Source organism: Cricetulus griseus, chromosome 2 (genome assembly GCF_003668045.3).
Source record: "Cricetulus griseus strain 17A/GY chromosome 2, alternate assembly CriGri-PICRH-1.0, whole genome shotgun sequence".
Classification (NCBI taxonomy): domain Eukaryota; kingdom Metazoa; phylum Chordata; class Mammalia; order Rodentia; family Cricetidae; genus Cricetulus; species Cricetulus griseus.
Window position 1 is genome coordinate 122175001 of NC_048595.1, and position 26064 is coordinate 122201064.

The window sequence follows — 26064 nt, forward strand, 5'->3', positions numbered from 1 at the left end:
ATAAATCAAAAGCAGTTCATAGGTTTGGTCCTCTTTAACTGATGGCTGCATACAACATGTTTATTCACATAAATAACAGTTTTAAGAATCAGAACATGAGGCTGGGCATTGGTGGTGCACGCCTTTAATCCCAGCACTTGGGAGGCAGAGGCAGGCAGATCTCCGTGAGTTCGAGACCAGCCTGGTCTACAAGAGCTAGTTTCAGGACAGCCTCCAAACCCACAGAGAAACCTTGTCTCAAAAAAACAAACAAACAAAAAAAGAATCAGAACATGAAGAGATTGGGAGAGAAGGAAGTATAATTTCCCTACACTCACTAACCACTAACCATGGGGTAACGAGCTTTGCGCATAGAGTTTGGTCCTATTTCATGGGCTCATTCTCCAATGAAAACACAACCACAATTACTACTACCTTATTCCTAATTTTAATTCTAAAACCAAGGAAGAGGAGGAAGGTGTGAGTGGGAGAGAATGAAGAATAGAGAAAATACAGTGATCATGAAGACTTCTTGTCACTAATTATCACTGAAGTATATCATTTTAGGTAATGTTTTCTTTTTTTTACTTTTGTGAGCTCAAACTTTTATAGATATACATTTTGATTTTCTTTACTTTTAATATGGATATTAAATCCCAGTTTCATGGTTACAAAAAATTGGGCATAAAGTGTAGAGAGACATGTGTAACACCCCTTCTCCCTTCACACAACTGTCCCTGATATTAGACTTGTGGGTTGGATGGAGTGCTTACTATAAATGATGGGACAGGATTGATATATTATTTTTACTCAAATTTCATAGTTTACATTACAGGTTATTTTTATGAAATATATTTACAGACTTTATAAATGGATAATGATACATTTTATATTTTTGGTTGTGACCTAGCCTTTATGGCTGATCCACCTATCCAGCCAATGACACATTTTAAGCACTACCATATAATGCAGAAAAATGTCCCTGGCCTAAGAAAAGTTAAAAATAAAATTAGAAAGTAAAATATTCATTATGTAAAGAATAATATAGAAATATAATAGACAATTAAACTCCAAATTTCTAGGTTTATTCGCATGCTTCATATGGGATTAGTATTTCATTTTATCCAAGAATAATAGTGTATTACATGTAAGTTATTTAAATTAAAGGCTTAGATAGAACCATTCAATCTGTTGCTCCTAGATGTTGCAGCAGTATCTGCCTGTGGATTATGGCTAGTTGTGAGCTTAGGGAGTTGTAGTCTTTGTTACAAACTAATCAAGCAAATAAGGGCAAAGTTGTTTGGTGCCAAGATCCTCCTGATGGGGTTAGCCTTACAAGTTGACAGACTTTCTGTAAGCCGTGCATAAATTAAAATCCACTGAATGTATCACTGCAATTATATTACTGCTTGAGCAATATTTTGACTCATAACTAAAGGCAATCTAACAGCATAGGAATCACTATTGTTATTAGGTAAATTTTATTTTCCAATAATATCTACTATTCAATGTTATATATCATATGCCTTTGGCACCTTATATTTAGATATTATTTTGTGCTGTTATTTATGGCTTTGCCTTTTCTCAAATTTTTAGGAAATTTATTAAATTTTTATTTACTTTAAGAAAAATATTCATTCTTCTAGTCTCTTAAATGTAAGCTTATTCAAATTTTTACCAAGAAGTCAATGCATAGTTATTTCCCCAATTAATTTTGGCTCAGTAGTTCAGGATGTTTCCTCTGTGCACATTGTACATGACTTGTGGCGAAACACAGAACAAAATATTTAAATACTTGTGGAATTAACTAAAACAGTTTTATTTTCTGTGGTAAATGTCAAGAGTTGTAAAAAATAAATAAACACATAAACAGCACTCTAACAAAATCAATTCAGACATGCTATCCATTAAAATGCATGTACACCTCACAAGTAAATTTCCCATATTAGTAAAAAAAAAACTTAAGAATTATAATTAATTAAAGATACAATATTATTTTAAATTTACTTATCTCTCAAACTTTTTTTGTCAGACAATACTGTAAGAGATATCACTTAGCTGATTTAATTACACTACAGATACATGAAATAAACAAGCAAAATCATCATGATTGGCAAACAAAAACCAGACCAATAGATCAGGGGAATAGGATGAGGACATAGATATAATTCCATTGACTAATTACAGCTACCTGAACTTTGACAAAACTATACAATGCAAAAAAATAAATAAATAAAAAAGTATCTCAAACAAATGGTTCTGAGAATTTTATTCTATAGTTGGTTTGGAAACAAGACAGATGCAATCAGTTGTTTGTACTAGCAAGAAACCAGTAACTAATAAACTAAAACGTTTAGATTTGTTATAAAAGAAAAGAACTATAGGTGGACAAAGCTACAGATTTACTAGGTAGGTTGAATAATGGGGATATAATTCATGTATATTTTATATCTAGGATACTTACATTCTAAAAATAGTCTTTATTCTTTTCTATAAGATATCCTATCCATGACTACAACTCTGATAACAGACATCAGGTAGGAAGCATTATTGCCATACTACTAATAATTTCATAAATAAAAGTTTTAGGTATTTATCAAAAATATTCCTATCTTCTGAGAATCTACTGAAATGAATAGACTGATCATAAATTTATAGTAACCAAGTTGTACTTGTTAAAATTTAAGCTTTCAAATAAATATAACCCCTAAGTTACTTGACATGGCTTTTGAATTTTTTCAAAATTCTAGGATCTTATATTTATGTAGTGTTTTGGTGAAATCACCTGCGAAGGTGAAGAATAAATGTTACAAAGGATTGCTTTGTGAATCAGAACAAGAAATGGACTAAATTTTAAGCCATAACTTATCTAGGTGATGCTATATATGACAAAGAATTTGGTTACCACATCTGAAATAGGCTTGAAGTTGAGTTGTAAAAATTTAGCCTTAAAATGTCTGCTTTAATAAACTTAAGATGATGGCATGGATTTTCTTCAATTCATAATAAAATAAAATTGAAAGACTATTCTGCACTGTTTCACAGAGTTTGAATATATATAGTCATGAGGCCACATTGTAGCAATGATTTCAGATTCATTTTCTTCAGAAAATGAATAGAAATGCAGCAAGAGCTGAACAAAATTGATAACTTTTTTTTCAATTCCCAGACTCTAAATTATCTGGTTGTACATATTTAAATGATAAGATGTTGTCCTGTAGAATATCAATAACTGTTTTAAAGATTTGTTTCCATTTTAATCGAATATCTGTGTATGGATGGATGCATGCATATGTGTGCAGGGTGCTCACTGAGAAAAGAGGCATCAGATCTCCTAGAACTGTAGTTACAGGAAATCGTTGCTGCTAAGTATGGGTACTGGGAAACAAACTCAGGTCCTAGCCACTGAGCTGTCTCCAGCCTCCAATAAGAATGTTGTGTCCATGCCATTAATTTTGTATAAAAGAATGAAAGATATTCCTAAAATTCTAACTTTTATGGTAGATTTCTTATCTTCATCATGCTCCTTTAAGAAACAGGCCATGATAACACATTAAAATTAAAAATACCTAGAAAGATGGAAATGGTTCTCTTAAATTACATGAACTCTGAGTAAATATATCACATATAAGGTAACTATATTTCAAGGGTCAGTACTGAATCCTTTACTCCATGAAGGGTTGTTTATAACAATCAATATAGCCACTCATTTTTGATGATCTTTTCTGTCCTCTGCCTCACATTAAGTACATCAACATGTTTGATTTTTAATTTAGCCTTGTTAAAGCAATTTAGTTCAACCTTCACTGAGGAAATGGTGTTATTTACAGTGACAGTAGATGCTATTCAGTATCCTAGGGGCAAATGAACTGTCAGATTCCTTGTAGAGCATTGAGTTGACACAATGAGGAAGCTACTGAATGCTGAGAAAGTTAGTCCCAGCTTTTTATGACATAGAAGAATGTATTGCTTTTTTTTTGCTTTTTGTTTTCTTCAGCTTCTGTGGTTTTTGCTAATTTTTCACACAAAAAATTATTGTGTTATCTCCCCTCCTCAACTCCTCTCAGATCCTCACCACCTCACTCCTCATGAAATTCATGTTCTTCTATTTTTTTGATTCTCTGAAAGTGTCCATTTTGCTTGTATTAGGTTTGAAATCACAGTCACTTCTGAATTTTCTCTGTACCATATCAACTTAGCTTAAATCATATCAGCTTGAGTTTCATGTGTAATCCAGATGCTTCCATCCTATTTCACTATTGCCTTTTTAAAACTGTGTACATTCCAATAGCAGTCAATTAATTCTTTTCCATGCCAAATCTCAGGAAATTTGGCTGTTCATCCTCTTTTTCAGAGTAATCTACCTTCATGCAGCACCAATTTTGTTGTAAGAGAGGAAAAGTTTAGGCTTAAAATCCAGAGAGCAGAGAAACTGGAAGAACATATGACACAATATGGGGACTGAGTAGAAGAGTAAAAACATTCTTGTTTGAAAGGTAGGATCTTTGGACATTTCCCTAGTGCCAGATTTCTCTTTAAACCTATAATGGCTCCCTCTATTGTGGTATCTCTTTTCTTTCTCTCCTCTATTCTTCCCTGACTCAATCTTCCTGATCCTTCATGTTCTCCTCTCCCCCCCTCTTCTCCCCTCCTCTTTCTCCTAACTTCCTTCCCCTCCTTCCCCCCTCCCTCATGCTCCTAATTTGTTCAGGAGCTCTTGTCTCTTTCCTTCTCTGGGGGACCATGTATGTCTCTCTTAGGGTCCTCCTTGTTTCCTCGCTTCTCTGGCAGTGTGGATGTTAGGTTGTTAATTCTTTGCTCTATGTCTAATATTCATTTGTGAGTGAGTACATCCTAGGTTACTTCACTCAGGATGTTTTCTTAAATGCCCTTCCTCTATAATGAGATTGATAACTACTTTAAATGCCATCCTAGAGCCTTCATCCAGTAGCTGGTGGAAGCAGAGGCAGACATCCACAGCTAAACACTGAAGCTGAACTCCTGGAATACAGTTGTAGAGAAGAAAGAGTGATGAGCAAAGGGGTCAAGACCATGCTGGGGAAATCCACTGAATCACTTAACCTGAGTAAGTGGAAGCTCATAGACCCCAGCCAGACAGCTGACGAACCAGAATAGGACTGAACCAGGCCCCTGGAATGTAGATGTCAGTTAGGAGGCCTAGGCATTCTATGGGGCCTCTTGTGGTGGAACCAGTATTTATCCATAGTGCACAAATGGACTTTGGGAGCCCATTCTCCATGGAGGGATACTCCCCCATCCTAGATACATGGTGGAGGGCCTAGGCCCTGCCTCAAATGATGTGACCGACTTTGATGATTCCCCCATCATCAAAGTCCTCACTCTGCTTCGGGAGTGGATGGGGGTATGATGGGAGGGGGGGAGGGGAGCATTGGAGAATGGGAGGAAGAGGGAACTGGGATTGATGTATAAAATAAGATTGCTTCTAATTAAAATAAAAATATCTTTAAAAGAAATAAAGAGAGAGAGAAAGAAAGGAAGGAAGAAAGAAAGGAAAAAATGTTCTACTAAAGGTCCCAATCTACAAAATCTGTTATTTTTCCTGTCTATCACTTGACCTGGGATGCTTTTTATGTACTAGTTCAGGTCTTATTCAGATTACATGGAGACAGTTGTCCCAAAACTACAGAATATCTTAGATCACCCAGGCCTCTCACATGAAATCTATAATGCTCTGCTATTCAGAGCACCACCTAACAGATGTACTGGGCCTAACTGAATTTGTTAAAGGTCAGAACTAGTATCACATTCTCTCAAACACTACACAGCATATATTGTCAGGTATCAACCTAGGAGACTTAACAGACCACACTTATATGTACAAAGGGTTACCAAGATCACCACTGCTGAGTCACCAGCCTGGTTGCTTTTCTCACCATTTCTAGGGTGGAACCAGCTATTGCTAATCTATTAATTGGCTATGGTGTCACACTCTCTTCTAAATGATATGCATAATATGAAAGACACAAACAATAAATAAAAACAGTTTTAAAAAATATGTGTTTGTTCATATCCATAGACTTGAGATGTCCTCAATCTTAGTCAGAGAAGTTTCTCTTTGCAGTGAGAAGAAAGGAATTAATAGAGACTTATTTAACTGCTCAAAGGGCTGAGTAGGAGAGATGTCCTGCTCAGGAATAAATGATACATCATGCCAAACGGTCAGGCAACATCACCAAAAAGGAGCCAGAAGAAGAGGCAGAGGGTAGAAAGAGTACTGTGAGATGCTGTGTTCTAGATTCAGATTAACTGTCATACTCAGAAACTCACAGTAGTTAATGATCACCTACACAATACCCACACAAAATTAAGCCAGCCAAAACTATGGCATAGGTGGGGTAGATGATCTCTAAGTCTTACTCTATGCTGAGAGGTTATTGGCAATGGAGTGTTTCCAGTGGAGGGGGTGTGATTATTATTAAGGGCATGGCCACTGGTAGATTTCCCCTTCTCCAATGGAAGGCCCAAAACCCAGATGTTTAGGGTAGCTCTCACTGTACTTAGTGAGTTATCTAAAAAGAAGGGGTAGGAAGAGGAGGATGGGGAGTAAAAAGAAGATATGACATTGAGAGATAGGAAGGAGAAACAGTTAGAGGCCAGAACTGGAATTAGATATGATCACAGATCTTTACATACATGTACAAAATTCACTAAGTAAAAACTCATAAAGTAAAACTTCAAAAAATATCAATTAAAATTAAAGATGACTAAGTAAAAGTGAGAGAGACAGTTCCCTAACTGTGTGATGGTTTTCTGTAATTCAAGGAGTTTCTGCTTTGTTCAGGTCAAGGTGGTGAAAACAACTAGACACCAGTGAGAAGCTCCTCAGAGTATGAACGTGAACCCGAGGGAAGTCCTTAACTTTTGTAGTTTACTTTGTGTAACAAGGACTTTGCAATGTTATATTTGGATTCCATACATGCCTACTTGAAGCACACATTGTGTTCATTTGGCAAAAAAGAAGTGAAGCTGACCAGCAATTGTATGAGGTGAAGGACATATTTCCAGTAAGGGAACCTGCAATAGAAGAGGAATGGCACAACAAAAAGCATTGTTTACTTCATGGATTTTTCAAGAATATGCACATAAAACTTGCCTAGTCAGAAATATGTGTATACAAAGGAAAGGATGAATTATAATCTCCTATTTCTACTAGGGTGGTTATGTTTATAAAATAATGAAAAAGGTAATATTCCAAGTCATTTATTAGACTTATGTTATTCATTGTTCTTTATTTTCCTCACAAATTTCTGAAGAAAATATTTTGGAGAGAAAATCAATCTCTTTTATGCCAATGTATTTTCACTGTACACAGCTACACATGCAAAATAAGACTGTCGCCTACAGTTGAGAACACCTGCTTGCAATAGATTTGCCTGCAACTGTGTTCTAAACTTGTAGTTAAGCCATCATGCTAAGAAAATCTTGTAGTGGAGAATTCTGAAAAAAATCTTTGACTTATGATTTGTGCTGATTTATAATTTCCCAGGGGACTTTTCTCATGTTTGGTTGCAATTCCTTTGAACTCTGAGTTTTCTATCTAAGTTAATTGATGCACAAATGCAAGACTGTGTGCTTTAATGATGAATGTCAAAATGGGAATGTTTCCATTCTTATTTTTAAAGAAAATGAGTCTATTTTGTAATAATTCTCTTCAGTTATGACAACAATGGAAAGCATAGGGATTCAATTTAACCAAATTGGTAAAAAACATATATTGTATATTTGCCTGAGCAGAAATTCCAATCCAGGAGTGTATTTTGCTGCTAATAATAGAGCAGCTTAGGCAGAAACATCTTATATTTGAGGCCAGCCTTGGGTACATAGTAAGATGACATTTCAAAAATGAAATACGAAACACAAAAATAAAAAAGAATAAGTTTAGGATTTCTATATCTGTCAAATAATTTGTAAATATATAGTTTGCTTAAATTGTAAACAGATAATTCTGAAGCAATGTCTCTTTTTACAAATAAAATCTTAAATTATTTTACAAAATCACTAAAAGTTCATCATTAAAATACCCCAAGGAGGAGTTGAAAGATCATAGGAGATAGAATAGCACAGAGTCTGCTGTTAAATAGCCTCTTCTAGAAATGACTGCATACACAATACAAAATAATGGCAATATCAATCAGCATACTAAATGGAATGGAATATTTTCATAGAGTCCCACCACCACACAAAGAACTAGAGGCAACTAATAACTTCTAGAGAAAGAAAATTAGCCTCTTTATTGGTTGTTCAATGCAAAGCGGCCAGCTTTGAAAACATATACATAAAAAGAACAAAAATGGACACTTCAGAATGCATATGTGTGTGCATACACATAACATATGTTTATGTAACAATAATAATCAGAGAAAGGGGCTATCAGCTTGAGAGTAGGGGAGCATGGGTAGAGTAGGAGGAAAGTTACCTGAAAAGGGCTAGAGAGAGGAAAGTGATATGATTCTACTTCAAAATTCATGTATAAATAAAATATCCCAAAGGACTGAGAATCAGTTTTAGTTTGTTTGTATTTTAGGGTGTGGACTCTGGTCGGTTGAAACACTACAATGAGTAACCACATTCTAGGCTATAAGTAACACAAAAGGAGGTTGATGTATTATTAAATCAAAACTACAAAGGGGCATGTAGTTGAGAGCTAGGGAGGTAGGGTAGATCTTGAAGGAGTTAGGGGAGAAGTTGGGATGAGTATAATCACAATGTATTATATAGAAGTGTCAGAATTAATAAATATTTTAAAAGAAAAAGATAAAGCAATATTTTCATAACTCAAAGGTACATTGTTGTACAAATAAAAATTGTATTTTCACATTGAGGAAAGGAGAATGTACTTTGACATACTAAAAATCCTATTTCAAATATGACAAGTTGTGTAATTGCATTTTATCCATAACATACTATATAATATCTAATAGCTTTCCAATTAGTAAAAAGAAAGCCAAATCCACAAATAAACTAGTGTTTTATGAAACATAAACGAAGCATAAGGCTGCTTTCCACTCTGTTGTGATTTTTCTAGACTAGTCCCAGGAATAGTGTTGGGTTCTACATCACTTCTATCATGAATGTGATTCATTTTTAAGTAAACTAATAAAAATCACACACAACAAATTGGAGTGCTGTTGATTTAAGTGTTATGAATTATAGCCACTCCAATTTAATATCTGAGTTTTACTGGGGTGGGAGGAGGAGGCATGTGTTAGAGAGTCTCACTCTGTACACCTGGGCAGCTAATGGCTGAGTAACACTGAGTGATAATTATAAGCCAATAGTCTTACTCAGAACATACTGTGCATATTCTTAAATAATTAGCAGCAGTGAAAAGGAAAACCATGTTGCAGAAATTAAGAGATACAATACAAGAAAACTTAAGACCCAACCTCCTGTGCTTTCATCTATGCCGTGTCTCAAAACCAAAGAAAGACTGCTTGGCCATTAAAAAAGATTAAAGATAGTAATTAGACTGGGAGGTAGAAATCTATCACCTTATGACAGGAAGCCCAGATGAAACTTTCTAATGGATTGAAACACACACATGAGAGTGTGAGTGACAGAGGGGGGGAGAGTGAGGGAGAGAGGGGGGAGAGGGAGAGAGAGCTCTTGTTTCTTTTGAAATCCCACTGGTAACTGATTAATATGAATACATGTGATCATTACAATTTTTAGAATATGTGTAGAATACTTATACTTATAGGTGCTTTGTTCTATTAAGCAGGAAGTGTGCAATCACCAAACACTAACCCATGCCATTTTTTTCTCTTTGGTTTCCCTATGCAATGATTCTAGCAATTCTGACAATCTCATTCTTGATAATCACCTCTAACAAGTTGACTTTGGTAATATCATTTATGTACTGCATCCACAATGACATTAACTCTTTGCCATCTGGACAGAGACTTCCAATGTTCAGTCTGCCCATGTCATTCTTCTGCTCATAGCTCTGAAGTGCTTTCAGAAATCTCTGGATCCAAGTTCATAGTTCCATGGATTCTCAACCTGTCCTTTCCTTTTCTCAAAATCCAGATAAAGTCAAAAGGAGTTCCCCAAATATGCCATCTTGCTCATCTTGTGTCCCATTGCTATTTATATCTAAATTCATATGTCAGCAAGATGAGTAATTTCTTCTTGTATGGGGAGCTAAATCTGACCCGTGGTCTCCCAAGATAACATTATCACACTCATAGGTTTCACTCCAGTAGAATATAGCTCTTTGGGATGCCAATCGTACACCACCCCCCATTACTGACTGCACAGTGAGTACTCAGCCAGTATTCAATGACTGTCTGTCTCTCTAACGGTATTTGGAGTGGGTCAAGAATTTTCTTCATATGCAGATATCGGGTTATATTGTATACATTCAGAAACACTTTGTCTTCTGCAGAGTTCTTTTTATTAAATATTTGAATGTACAGGTTGGTACAACCCACCCAATGACAGAAACTTGGCAATAGTATAAATGGCCTCAATTGAGAAATATTTAGTATAACATTTAGAAACTGAACCAACATTTAGGAAACTGAAATCTCTCTTTGGAAGTTTTTAATTAGGTGGCCCTTTTGTTTACATATTGTATTGCACACCCTGTTACTAATAGAAATTATATTGGGTTCCATTTGGAATATACACTGATAATTATTCTTCCATGCCATGTAAATGTACAAAAGATAACAACAAAGAAGTTTCAGTTTAAAATTGAAGCTGGTATAACTCCAAAATCTCAAACTTTTATTAAAGCCTCACAAACAATGATTGAGCATCTAGTCAGCTACTTTTTAAAATTCAAATCATAAAAAACTCCTTTAGTCACAGTAAAATTAAAATGCCACTTAAACCAGAGTCTTATTCTGTTCCAGTTCTAGGGTATCACAAGTATCCATTGATAGGTTCAGGTATTTTATAAAGATGTAAAGCTATAAAACTATTTCCAAAATTGAATGAATATGGTGGAGTTTTATATAGAACAAATTACAAATCTTTTACCAGGCTTGTCAAGTGAATTTAAACTTCCACAGAAATCAATACCTACTGTTAATCTACTGTTTATAAGTGAAGTTTATAATCTACACTAGTTTAGAAGCAAAAGAAGAAACACAATATCCACTTAAATATCCCTGTATAAGAGAAGATTATCCCTGGGACAGAGTAACAGGTATCAGTATAATGAGATATGAGAAGCAAAGTTTAGCTTATTTTCCATAACACAAACTTCTCATTGTTCAATAAAATAAATAGGGGTATTGTTCAGATTTTTACTGTGTGGTTCAAGGCCTGCCCAATCAAATTGTTTCTTTATGCAAAGATTTTGTTGTTGTTCAATTTGAGAGGTGTCCTCTTATAATCTGTTGATTTCATTGTTACTAAACTCTGGTGAGACAGCATCATGATATAGGTCCTCTGCTATAGAAACTCTTTCTTTAATGTCTTGCCACTCTACAGTTTCTATAGAACAGGACCTGTTTCTTTCCTCCTTTTCATTGCCATCAGACCCTAGCACACATAATGGTATTGCTCACATCCAAGTTGTATGTTCCATCTCAGGTTGCCATTTGTGAAAATCCTTTGACAGATATGCCTAGAGGTGTGTCTCACCAATCTGGGTGCTTCTCAATGCAATTGAGAGAGCCATCAAGAGGAACCATCACAAAATAAGAAGCCAAGGAAATTTTACTTTTGATATGCAAATTAATGCCACAGGGAAAGAATCATTCCCTGTAGTCATTCTTTGCACACTAGGAAAGAAATGTTTCAGAATATTGCAAAAATACATTAAGTGTTTGGCAAAAAAGTGCCTCTGTGAGTTCATCTTATCTTCACCTGTCGTTTTTGAAATATCTAATTTGAAAAGAGGAATTAGCACCTGCTTCATATACTCTCCAGTGAGGAGAAAATCATATAGTTCACTTAAACTGTTCCAATTACCAAAATCAACATGAAAGGTTAATATAGTTTTAAAACAATATTTTAACTAATTATGTAGAATTCCATTTTCATTCTGAGTAATAATTATAAAAAACCTGTAGTAAATGTATGTTACGGTAAATCTTTTCGCCAAAAGCCTCCAAGCCCCACCACCACATGTGCGTTAGAGCCCCAATTAATGCACAGAGAGACTTGTATTAGGTACAATGCTGCTTGGCCAATGACTAGGATTCTCATCTGTTAGCTCAGTCTCAATTATCATAAATCTATATATTTTATAAGACTTATAGAAGATGCCTTCCGCTGGCCCCTCCCTTGCTGATGGATCACATTGCACAGCTGGAAATTTATGTTCTAATCATTATTGTATTGAGGGCTTTTTATTTATTAAGGAACTAACACATATTTTTTGTTTACATTTCATATAGCATCTTGGTCACACCTCAGGGAATTTAAAAATGTATGGACTGAAAAGGTAAAATTTAAGAATGTATGTGTGTGTGTGTGTATACATACAATAACAATTAGTGAAAAAAGAGCTCATGAATTTGAAGGAAATCAAACTGGGATAAATGGGAGGGATTGAAGGAAGGGAAAGGAAGGGGGAAATGATGTAATTATTGTCTCAAAAATAAAATCACAAAAAGTCAATGACTTTTCAGATAAATGGGTAGTAAGTGCACACAACCTTTATTTGGGAAAAATATCCATTTTCTGACTTTATCTTAAATGACTATCTCATAAATGCACTGTCAAACAGTGGAAGAAATAAGGAGTCATGGTTGGACTATCTCTTGGTTCCCACTGCTTTTAATTGAGGCATTTTGCCCTTGAACTCCAGGGAGATATTTTATGCTGATCTGTGGTTTAATTCCAATTCTGAGACTGAAAGGAAACTGAAAATCCCACAGAGTTTATTGTACATTTTGAGAAACCAGAGGAGTGAAAGAAGAAGAGGGCCTCCAAAACAGAGCACCATAACCTAGGACTGCCTGACCTTGAAGTTACTAGTCTGAGTTACATTGCAGACTGTGCTTTCTTAAAGGAGTCCATGGTGTGCCCTTCCCTCTGTTTATCTTCACAAGGGTGTTGAAATCACTCAGTACCTTGAGGTGACCCTCTCCAACAGATTTCTCTGCTGCTGAAATAGCTGTTGTATTTTTGTTAACTATGGAAGAAATTACATTAGTTTTCACATAAGAACAAGACTAGGCTCTATATATAGCAGAAACTATGACTCTGGGGCCATGAATTGATGGAGCTTGTGCTTAAATTAAAAGAAATTCATGCATGTTTCAAAAAGACAGAATTACTCTCAGTAGAGAGGGCATTAAGACACATAAAATCTTATTTTCAATATTTTTAATTAATCATATTAGTCTTCAGTCCAGAACTAAATAGATTGTCTGTCCTTATTTTATTGCTTGTTTCAAATATACAAAAGAGTTGATTTCAATGTTCCCTTTATATATGTCTGTAATAAACTAAGATGATATCCACCTCATTGTTTCTCTTATCCTCTCCCCTCCTCCTCTTCCTTCTCTCTAATATTCCTCCTGTTACTTTCGTGTCTTCTATTTCTATGGACACTACAATTGAAAAAAAAAAGAAAAGATGTGATACTTTCATTTCTAAGTATGGCTTATTTTGCTTAACATGGTGAGCTCTGATTTTATCCATTGTCTGCAAGTGATTTTGTTTCACTCTCCTCTATGTTTGTATTTTATACATTCATGCATATATGAATTCAGGCATTCATCCACTGATTCTAGAACTAGTACTTGTCTGTAAGTTTGCCACAGTACACATTAATATGTAAGTATTTCTGTGGCATATTGGCTTAGATTTCTTCAGCTACATGCCTACAAGCAGTATACCTAGATTACATAGTAGCCTTATTTGGTACGTTTACAAAGACTTCCACCTTCACTGCATTGTTTCTATGCTAATTTATATTCCCACATAAAAGTTCACTTTGTTGAGTCAATGACTTCTTTTCAAGGAAAGCAAATGTTAACACTCTGGTCAGCATTTCCTTCATAAACTGAAAAGGAATTTCAAATGTTTGGAAAATACTAACTATTGTCTACAAAATAGAAGGGTTCCCCCATTGTTGCAAAGATTTTTTAGTTTTGTTTAAATAAATTGTTTTGAAAGTAAAATTGTTTGGAGAGTAAAATCTATATTTTCACTTGGTGTGGGGATGTACTCCTATTATCCCATCACTTGGAAGGTTGAGGCAGGAGGATGGTAGGTTCAATGCAAACTTGGATACCATAGACTATTACAAACAGCCCTAAACAACTGAATTAAACAGTATGCATGCCCCATGGAGATGCAAGTGAAGGTGATTGCCCACCAGTTTTATTGACACTACTAGGGTCCAGATTATGACATTCTTTTTGTATCTTTATATTTTTTTTACATATTCCAGGCTATGAGTGAGGGACATGTATTCATGCATTTATGCACACATGCTGATATGAATGTTAGGCTGAGTGATCCATAATCTTCTGACCTTCACATAGCACCAGTTTTTTCAAATATTGATTCAGTTTGTGTTTACTAAAATATATATATATATATATAATATATATATATATATATATATATAGTGCGACACTAAGGTTTGGACTATGCACTTCTGTAAATTGAAATCATAAATTAAAAACATTTTCTTATAGCTGTGTTGGGGATGAAAATAGGTAGCTTGTTTCTAGTGAGAGAATACATTAACTCTCCAAGTCTCTTTGTACTTCCTTTGTGAAGTGAAAGAGACTCAGATATTTGGAAAAGACTAACTATCTTCCTTAAGATTTAAAAGCACTTTTAGCTCAGATTTGTTAATTCTAATCGATAAACTGTAATTTAACATTCCAGCTCATGCCACATCAAACCAGTTTGACCATGGGAGAAATGAGGGGAAATTTGGAAAGCAGAAAAATACATTTTACTAAGCAATTCACTGAAAGTTCAATAGACACTAGTGCACAGGGAAGAAATTTCCAGATGAATCTTTAAGAATTTAAAGGAAGTGGGATATCTGGATATTTTTGAACCCTCTGTTTCACTTCCAATTCAAGGGAAAATGTGTTTTGACAGTACTGAGGATTAAAGATTCTAAATAGCTCCAGATAGCTCATTTCATTCGAAGTTACCCGATGAGTTGTCCTTGGCAATGAAGATCCAGGGAAAAAAGAAGGTGCTATAGTTGAGGCCATCAGGTCCCAAACACAACACTCAGACCAGGACTCATCCACATTGTTTTCTATTGGATCATATTATGCAAGAAAAACAAGGATGTTTTCCTGAATTCTCCTTACAGTTAAATTGACATTGAAAGTCTATTCTGAGATCATCAATGTATTTGTTTCTGGGAGAACATTGCAACATGATAAAATTGCTGGAATTTTTTTATTTAAAACTCCAATATTAAAAATATAAATATTATTTTTCATGCATAGCCATGTGGTTCTACTTAATTACAACAACTCATTTATTACTTCTTATGTAACCTCTGCTTCATAAAAAATATGTTCAAATAGAAACAATTGAAACAAGGGGGACCCTAAGAGAGACATACATGGTGCCCTGGAGAAGGGGAAAGGGATAACATCTCCTGAGCAAATTGGGAGCATGGGGGAGGGGAGAGGGAGCTAGCAGAATGAGAAGGTGAGAAGAGGAGGTGTGAGGAGGCCATGAGGGAGCAGGAAGGTTGAGTCCTGGATAGAATAGAGGAGAGCAAGATAAGAGATACTATAACAGAGGGAGCCATTATAGGTTTAAAGAGAAATCAGGCATTAATGTCTGGAGATCTACAAGGGTGACACCAACTGTCAATCTAAGCAACAGTGGAGAGGCTACCCTAAATGCCTTCCTCTCATAATGAGATTGATGACTAACTTATATGCCATCCTAGAGCCTTCATCCAGCAGCTGATGGAAGTAGAAGCAGACACACACAGCTAAACAATGAACTGAACTGGAATCCAGTTGCAGAGAAGGACAAGTGATGAGCAAAGGGGTCAATACCAGGCTGGTGAAACCCAAAGAAACAGCTGACCTGAACCAGGGGGAGTTCTTGGCCTCCAGACTGATCACTGGGAAACCAGCATGGGACTGATCCATACCCCATGAATGTGGTTGTCAGTGAGGAGACCTCAGAAATCTATGGGGCCTCTTGTAGTAGATCAGTACTTATCCCTAGCATAGGAATGGACTTTGGGATCCCATTCCACATAAAGGGATACTCCCTCAGCTTAATCACATGGGGGAGGACCTAGGCGCTATGTCAAAGGATACGACAGACTCTAAAGATCCCCCATGGAAAGCCTCACTCTCCCTGGGGATCAGAAAGGGGATGGGACAGGTAGGGTGTTAGTGGGGGGCAGAGGAGGAGAGGAGAGAGAGGGAACTGGGATTAAAAATATTATAGATACTTCATAGTTGAGTATAAAAAATACTTCAATAACCACTGGCATTTCCTTTTATTTTAAAATGATCAGTCCTGCATCAATTCCCTTATCCCTAGTATAATATCTAATGATTTTCTAAACACATTTTGTATTAAAAATGTGCAAAATCATATAGGACAGTGTCCATCCCTTTTCATAATGATATTGAACAATAACAATTTCCAAAATAGACTTTCTAATGCCTTTGAGGCATGACCAGCATACTAAACTTTCACTTTTTGATGACAACCATTTATTAATGAATGTCATAGTTATCTAACAGTTGAAAGAACATTTATTTCTATACACCTAAGCTGCTGAGGTTGTTTCATAATCTCTCCTTTGGTAGTGTCATGTTGATGGTGTTTCTTGAGCATATAGATTCAGTTCAGTTCTGTAAAAGTTACTTCATCACCAAATGTTGTGTGACAAGTAGCCTTTTGTACATGGTCATGCTTCATCTACTGTGAGTCATGACTCCTTATGGTACTGCATAACTGTCTGTAAGACTTACAAAAACTTTGCCCGTAGTGAAAGATTTATGAACATACAGTGACCAAAATTAATTCAAAATAAAATGCATAAGTAATATGAGGTCGTTCTGGCAGTGATCTCCAAAATTGTGTCATACAACATCCCTGCATCCTTGCCTCTCCACACACATGAGCTCTCTGCACCACCCATTTTTTTCATGCACAAAATGCCAACAGATGCTCCCACTAACACTTTGGCTCAGACTCAATTATTTTATGCTACCAGTGCAATGTCTTTGTTGTACACATAATGTTTTCTGCTCTTATAGAAACATGGTGGTTTAATTATAGAAAACAACTTATTATTTTCCTTCATCATCTTTCAACAAGTATCATATTGGTATATCTTTGGATTTTATTGTGTTAAAATGTTTGGTTTTAAAAATTGCTGCTGGAGTTGGTGATTTGAGTGTCATAAAAACTGTAAATCAATTTTGTCATGGGATTAAGACATAATTTCTAATTTCTGAAATAGCCCTAAACATAGTTTTCTTTTATACTATGTATTTATGCAAAGTAGCATTCTCAACATTGACAATTGTAAAATCAAAATATCAATTAACTCTGAAAAATGTTGAAAATATACTGTGGTCTGATGGGGAATGTACTGTGTATGTTTATCTTATTGATTGTTGAATAAAGTACTGTTTGGCCAATGAGGCAGCAAGTTAGACGGGACTAGGAGTCAAAGAGGATTCTGGGAAATGTAGTAGAGAAGTGGTGATCAGGCAGGAAGTGACATAGCAAGGAGACTCATATTTAAGCAAGGAGAAACAGGAAGTGTCCCTTTTCCCCTTTGCTTACTCCAGCGGCACCATGTGATCCATCAGCAAGAGAGGGCACCAGAGGAAGGCATCCTCTATAAGATAAGTCTTATAAAATATATAGATTTATGATAATTAAGACTGAGCTAGCAGATGAGAAATCTTAGTAATTGGCCAAGCAGCATTTGCACTAAGTACACGTTTCTGTGTATTAATTTGGGCCCTAACCCGGTGGGCAGAACTCAGCCGGCTGGCGGAGACCACCCACGTGGCGGTAGGGCTCGGGTGGCATATGGTGGAAGATTTATCGTAACAGTGGTCTTGCAGTACCAAATATTCAGTCAAGGTTTTATTTTTAAATTTTTAATAAAAAAACAATCACATCCCATATTATTAGCATATAAATTTGCTTTCAGCTTTATTAAGTGGCAAAATTATATGTACACTAATGAATTTCCTTTCACCAAGTTTCTTTGAGTTTTATTATCACTAAATGTTTGATTTGCCTTCAGACCTCGAACACCTGTACACCTTGGGCATAAAAAATTTTCCCAAATATAAGGAGTCCTCAAGAAGAGAAAGTATAAGAAACTTGTTCTGCAAGGTTTTCAGTTTGAGTCAGTGTCCAGATCATACATGAAGATACCATTTTGGTGATGAGTGGAATTCAAAGAATATGAAACTCTGATTCTGTCTCCTTTGTTTCTTAAATAATACAAAGTACTTCTCTTGTTAACCAATTAAATTAGAAAACACAGGGGACATGATATGAAGTAGGAGCAGAATCTCCACTTGGTCGCTTGCTAATTCTGTCACAGAACATGTATCTTATGGTCTTTTTAACCATTCCTGTCTCTCATGTGAACCACATCATACATCTCCACATCATTCCCATTCTCAGAAACATATTTGTAACTGGAATTTAAGAATAATTAGAGCCTATGAACATCACATGGTTTTATTTGGCACCTGTGCAGAGATTCATTGACTTGTATTTGTAGTTCCTGGTGTGCTTTGTTGCTCTATTACGGTCTCTGAGCAAAGCAGGCCCATATGTACAGAATTCTATAAAAATAACCATAAGCATCACCAGGAACCACAGAATACAAAGAGCTTGAGGTTTCTGGCCAGAAAGCTGTCTATGACCTTTTTCGATTTTGCTGATGTTATATTTTGCTAATTTTCTGCAGCTCAATGCAATTTCTTTTCCAAGAGTGAATATTTGACCAGTCATGGCTTTTGGCCTCCTGTCATCATCTTATTTTGTTAAAATTTCCCTCCCAAAATTTAAGACAATAGTCTCAAGCCAAAGGTTTTCTTCAATGAAGTGCACTTAAAATCTGCCATGACTTCTACTGGACCTCATCTTGAGCTTTCCTTGAGATCTTCAGTCTCAAAACCTCTGTTTACTTCAGAGTGTCATTGTACATCATGGATCCTTGCCACCTTTCACACCATGAGCCCTGAACATCTAGGCCATCAAAAAACATTAGAGACAAACTTATTACAATTATACTCACAATTTGAGCAATAATCTTAATTTATTCAGCTGAGTTCAGACAAGGACATTAATGATATGTAGCCTCTAAAATAACAGCACTGAACTGTAGAAATATGTCTAGCCATTCTTGGAGAACAAGATTTAAAATAATAGAAGTCAATTTTACTCTCCAGAGCCATCACCTCTCCAAATCATTGCAGTTGTCAAGATTTTCCATTAGAGATAAGATTTACTACTTTTTAAACCTTAGTACTTTTAATAAATGCTTTTGCTTTCTTTCAAAAGAAGTGAAAACTACACTTTAAGTGATGTATACCCTGACTGTGCTTCCACTTAACAACAAAACAATGAAAGCAGTTGGTGTTATGATGGTGTTAATATATTCATGTGATACATTGGTAGACATATGGGAATCCAGGTTTTTTCTCTTGCTTGTACATTTTAAAATGAAAGTTCTAGACATGCACTTTATGTACATAAAATATAATGTTCAAATAAGGACAGTGTATGAGAACACCGTAGTTGGCAGCTATGTGCTGTCTGTGGGGATGAGTTATCAATGCGCAGTATTTTAGACTTCATTATATTGTCCCATGGAGCATTCCTAAAGAAGCAGCAGGTAAAAAATCAGTAGCATTCAAATGAAATGATACTCAGGGGGGTAAAGAATCTGCTTTTTGCCCTCAAATTGTCTCTGTTGGCAGAGTTGACTTCGCTTTGCCATTGAACTTTGACAAGGTGATTATTTTTAAAAACCAAAATAAGGTGCATAATACATTTTAGCCTGAAGCTAAAAGTTAAGTGTGAATATTCATTCATTTTTTTGCTCTTCTATGGGGAAAAAGAAAGAAAAGAAAATCTGTGGCCACAGTTCTGAAGTGTTAAGCTCTATCAATTATGGGGAGTTAAGGGATGGTGTTTAAAATCTATCTTTTTTTAACAATAGGAAATTCTTTTTTATTTTAATGTTGAGATTTTGTTCAGGGAAATGAAAAATTACAGTATTTCTTTTTATTCAGAGTAACCTATCAATGTAGAGGGGAAATGGCATATTTAACACAGTAAAGCACACGGTTCCCAAATAGTAGACACAGTCTCACACAAAAGTGAGACATGTAAGTGCTTCCAGTCAGCAGAGATATGTCACAATTTCATATGTGGACTCGGGACTTCAGTTTGTGCTCTGAATGTACAAAGCTTTTCTGCAGGCAGAATGTGTCTGTGGTTAGTGTCCCGCTGCCTCCACTGTGGAAGAGGTCTGAATTACAGTCAGTGGCATGACTCAGACAAGGTCAGGCAGTATGTCAGTGGACAAGCTCACCCCTCTGCCTGTACTGTGACGGGTTACTCATTAGGTCCTGTTTCCTAGTCTCCGTAGACCTTTAAATACTAGTGGCCTTTATAAGAGGAACTAAATCAGAACATAGAGCTGGTCAATTTTTTCTTGATTTAAGCAGATAGAGACAAAGTGAATGTAGACTTTGGGCTTACCATCCTAAAAGTGACTAGCAATTCACTAACTGATCTCTGCAAACATGCAGGCATGGAACTTTGTATTATCTCTCATCCTCCATTTTAAAAGGGAGACAATATTCATATTTTTAGAAATATTTGCAAATAATTTGGTTACTTCCAGGTAAGTTCAAATGAAAGAAAGAATAGAAAAAGGAGAATGTAAGTACTCTTACAGAGAAGTATATGACTCACCAAGGGTCAGAAGAATACTTCTTGGGGGTTCACTAAATCAGAATTAAAATTTAAGTGGAAAAATAAATTTATAAGAGAAAACTGTTATAAACATGTCATAAATATGCTATAAATTATTAAAAATGATCTGTTATAAACACACTATGAAACTCAGATGAATAAGCCATGAAATTTCTTAAGTGACAAAGTTCTTCTAAGGAATTTTAGTATGTGAAAGTGTGTCTGCCGCTGGAGAGGGCCTAGGCCCTGCTCCAAATATGAGGCTTTGACGATCTCCCATGGAAGGCCTCACCCTCCCAGGGGAGTAGAAAGGGAATGGGATAGAGGGGATCACTGGGGTGCAGGGGGAGGGGACGGAGAGGGATCTGAGATTGACATGTAAAAGCAGCTTATTTCTAATTTAAATTTAAAAAGAAAAGACAAGTAAGTGTGACTGCACTGGCCTTGGACTCTGCCACTTTATCTGATAATCAGGTGCCTGTGAGCTGTCCCATAGAAAACAGGCTGCCTTGGGAGGCAGAGGCATGAGGCTCTCTGAGTTGGAGGCCAGCTGTGTCTACAGAGTGAGTATGAAGACAGGCAAGGCTACACAGAGAAACCCTGTCTTGAAAAAGTAAAAAAAAAAAAAAAAAAAAGAAAACAGGTACCCGTAAACTGCCTGCAAGTGACAGGTGATGGTTACATAACAAAAAAAGCTTCAGAAAGCAAGAGCACAGTTACAGTTTGGGGTAAAGGTTACAGACTCCACTACAGTGGCACTCCCTGATCAGGATTTCCTTGTGTAAAATTTCATGCAATTTCAAAATGGTCACTGGAGAGCTATTTGGGATAGAAAGCATAATGAACCCGCCTACTTTACATGGTGAACAAACTAATTAGATCAGTATCATTATCACAGAATTCTAACCAAGTGAGGTAATTTACCTCCAAATTACACAGGAACATGGGGAGTTATAGTGACCACTTTTTAGGACAAACTTCAAACAAATATTCATAAAATTCGTGAGCCTGCCCTACAAAATAGAGCAGTTTAAGGGAGACTGGTGAAAGACATAATCACTAAATGTTCTTTTGAAAATCGTGTTTATATCTCAGTACAATTAAGATAAACTGCATACATTTTGAAATAGTCTTTTGATCATTGTATCATTGCAAAAGACAGAATAAATCATATCAAAATTTCTACTATCAATCACTGTAACTAATATAGATTATTTTAAATGTTTGAATATACAACCCCTTCTTTCCTTGTAGGATACATCTCTTTTACCATAGCTGATTCATCCTTGAGGTCCAGAAACCAAGTACCCTCAATCTAAGATTGAGGATCTAAATCATCCTTATTAAAGACTCTTTTCCAGTCTTCCCAGGCAGAAATAGTCCCAGATGCCTAATATAACTAGATAACCTGCCATATCTGTGTCCCTCAGTTTTCTCAGACTTCAGGACACTTGAGGAAAGGACTTACAAGCATCTTTTTTAAATTTTTTTTATTTAAATTCTTTAACTAATTAATTACTACTCATATTTACATATCAATCCCCCCATTCCCTCACCCTCCCATCCTCCCATGTTCCCCACCAACCCCCCCAACCCATCCCCAAACTTTTCCCCAGGGGTAGTGAGGCCCTCCACCAAGGACCTTTAAAGTCTGTCATGTCGTTTGGGGGAGGGCTTAGGCCCTCCTTTCTGTATCTGGGCTGCAATGGTATCCCTCCATAGGGAATGGGCTCCCAAAGTCCATTTGTGCTCTAGGGTTAAAGACTGGCTCCACTGTTAGAGGTCCCATAGACTGTCTTGGTCTCCTAGCTGGCACAAACATTCAGAGGGCTTGGTTCAGTCCAATGCTGTTTCCACAGCTTTATGACTAGGGAATCCATGCTCTCACTAGGTCAGGTCAACTGTTTCTGCAGGTTTCTGCAGCACTGTCTTTTCTTCTTTGCTCACCCCTCCTCCCTCTCCACAATAGAATTCCAGGGGTATGGTTCAGCACTCAGCTGTGGGTGCCTGTTTCTGCTTCCAACAGCTACTGGATGAAGGCTCTAGGAATGAAAACCAAGGTAGACACCAATCTCATTATAGGGGAAGGGCATCAATGGCATTTTCTCTACCACTGCTTGGATTCTTAGATGGGGTCATCCCTGTGGATCCCCTAATATTTCCCCTGTGCCAGACCTTTCTCCATACCTGTACTGTCTCCCTCTATCAAAGCATCTCCTTTCTTGCCCTCCTCTATTCCTCCCCTCTCTCAGGCCTCTTGTTCTCCTCCCCTCTCCCTTTCTTCCCTTCCCACCTCCTTCCTCTCCACCCACGCCCTTTGATTCTACTTTGTTCAGGGGTTAATTGTCCCCCTCCCTTTCTTTGAGGAACTATGCAATCTTCTCTTGGGGGTCCTCCTTGTTTCCAGCCCACAGAATAGGAAAATATCTTCACCAACCCCACATCTGACAGAGGGCTGATCACAAAAATATACAATGAATTAAAGAAGCTAGCCACCAAAACACCAAACAATGCATTTAAAAAGTGAGGTGCAAAACTAAATAGAGAATTCTCAATAGAGGAATCTAAAATGGCTGAAAGACACTTGAGAAAGTGCTCAATATCCTTGGCCATCAGGAAAATTCAGCTCAAAAACACTCTGAGATACCATCTTACTCCTACAGAATGGCTAAAATCAATAACACCAATGACAATCTATGCTGGAGATAATGTGGAGAAAGAGGAAGACTTCTCCATTTCTGGTGGGAGTGCAAACTTGTACAATTACTTTGGACAACAGTATGGTGATTCCTCAGGAAAATGGGAATCAGTCTACCTCAATTTGCAGCAATTCCTCTCTTGGGTATATACCCAAAGAGTGAACATTCATACAATAAGGACATATGTTCAACTATGTTCATAGAAGCATTATTTGTAATAGCTAGGACATGGAAGCAACCTAGATATCCCTCAATTGAAGAATGGATAGAGAACATGTGGTACATTTACACAACGGAGTACTACTCAGCAGGAAAAAAAAAAACAAAAAAAAAAAAAAAAAAAAAAAAAAAAAAAAAAAAAAACAAAACAAAACAAAAAAAAAAACAATGGAATCTTGAAATTCCCAGGCAAATGGATGGAACTAGAAGAAACCATCCTGAGTGAGGTAATCCAGTCACAAAAAGATAAGCATGGAATGTACTCACCCATTTTTTATTTTTAGACATAGAGCAAAGGACTATCAGTCTACAATCCACACTGCCAGAGGAGCAAGCATCTTTAACAGTTTATACCACAAATGGAGTGATGCCTTGTCTGCAACGGATTTCTTATAAACATGCATAGGTCATCAAAAACAGATTTATGTAGAGAAAGCAAACCACTGTGAAAGTACCCATTTGAAAGAGAAAGCAGTAGTTCACAAACTTCAAGCATGTGCATTAGAAATCCAATACTCAAGGCGTACAGTATGACAAGCCAATGAGAAGACATGCATTAGAGCCTGGCATAGGAATGTTCAAAATGCACTTCACAAGATCACATTTTGAATACTTGGTCCCAAGCTCCTGGCACAAATTGAAGGCTGTGGTGCCTTCAGGAGAGAGGACCTGGCTGGAGAAAGTGGGTTACCAGGAGTGTGCCATGAGAATTGTACCATGAGAATTGTACCTTATCTTGGCTGCAGGTCTTGAACACACTGTTCTGTGGTTTGCCAGCATGTGTGTCTTTAACATAAATTGCTGTGGTGGTTTGAAAAAAATGACCCCCAAAGGAAGTTGCATTATAAGGGGGTGTGGCTTTGTTAGATTAGGTATGGAAATTTTCTCACATTTCAAGCAACAAAGTTGCCCTGCTACCACCTTGTCTTGTGGCTACTTAATCAGATGGACTAAAAGAAAAAAATCTGCCTGAAGAGTATTTGCTGACAGGTAGAATATTATTTTAAGGTGTGTGACTTTTGTTTATGCTGCATTTGTTTAACTCTGTGAAGTTCTGTTACTGTGCCTGTTGTCTAAAATACCTGATGGTTTAATAAAGAGCTAAATGGCCAATAACATGGCAGGAGCAAGAATTGTGGTAGAGGACAATTAACTGGCAATTAACTGGCAGGCAGAGAGTATAAATAGGAGATCAAGAGTCCAAGGAGAGGAGGATGTCAGGAGCCAGCCACCCAGCTATCCAGATACACAGAAATCCACAGAGCAAGAGTAAGATTACAGAACTAAGAGAACATGAAAAGACCAGAGGTGAAAGGAAGACAGGTAAATTTAAGAAAAGCTGGTTAGAAACAAGCCAAGCTAAGGCAGCCCAACCAAAAAGAGAGAAAAATCATCTTACTAAAGTTGACTATTGTTTCCTCTACTTCCCAGCCAGTGGGTAACCATCATCAATCTGATTTCTGGTCCTATCAATGTAGTAATTCCTCTTATTGGATCCTGACAACTATTTACTCTAATATGCAGAACACCAACCACAAGATGCCAGACTCACAAATACAACAGGGAATCAAAGTTACTTTCCTCACATGCTGAAAGTAAAACTGGCAAGAGAAGATATAAAACAGAACAAATGTAGGGTGTGAGATGAGACTAGGTGCTGTGAACAGAACCCTGACAATGTGGGCAGAAGGAAGATTGAGAACCTGAAGCATGGTGTGTAGTATGGGCTCTTTAACAGAGCAAAGCCCTGTGGTGTCTGACTTACTGGCTTGATTAATTGGAGCAGCCAGGCCATTCTGTCTTGCATGGTGAGAGAAAGGCAAGGAGGTAAGTAGACCAGCATGAGCTGATTTAACAGGCTAAATTTGTTAGGGCATGGAAGGTCTTTAGATTTCATTAAGTGAACTGGGAAATTATTAGAGGATTTTAACAGAGAAGCAACAAAATTTGATCAAAACTTTTAAGGTACATTGGCAATAGACAATAGGAACATATTTAAAGGTTAAAACTAGCTATAGAAAGAACAAATACATGAAATATTTAATTGAAGATTTGAACTTGAAAATGAGAGAATGCTATCTAATGAAAGTAAAAAATGTATTGAAATTGAAAGTTTATATGAACAAAGAGAATTTATTTGTAAAGAATGCCCAGATAATAGAGATATAGTATTTGGGGACTTGGAAAGTAAACATTAATAAGGACTTATCTGAAGATGTCTATAAAGTCATAGTTCTAATTA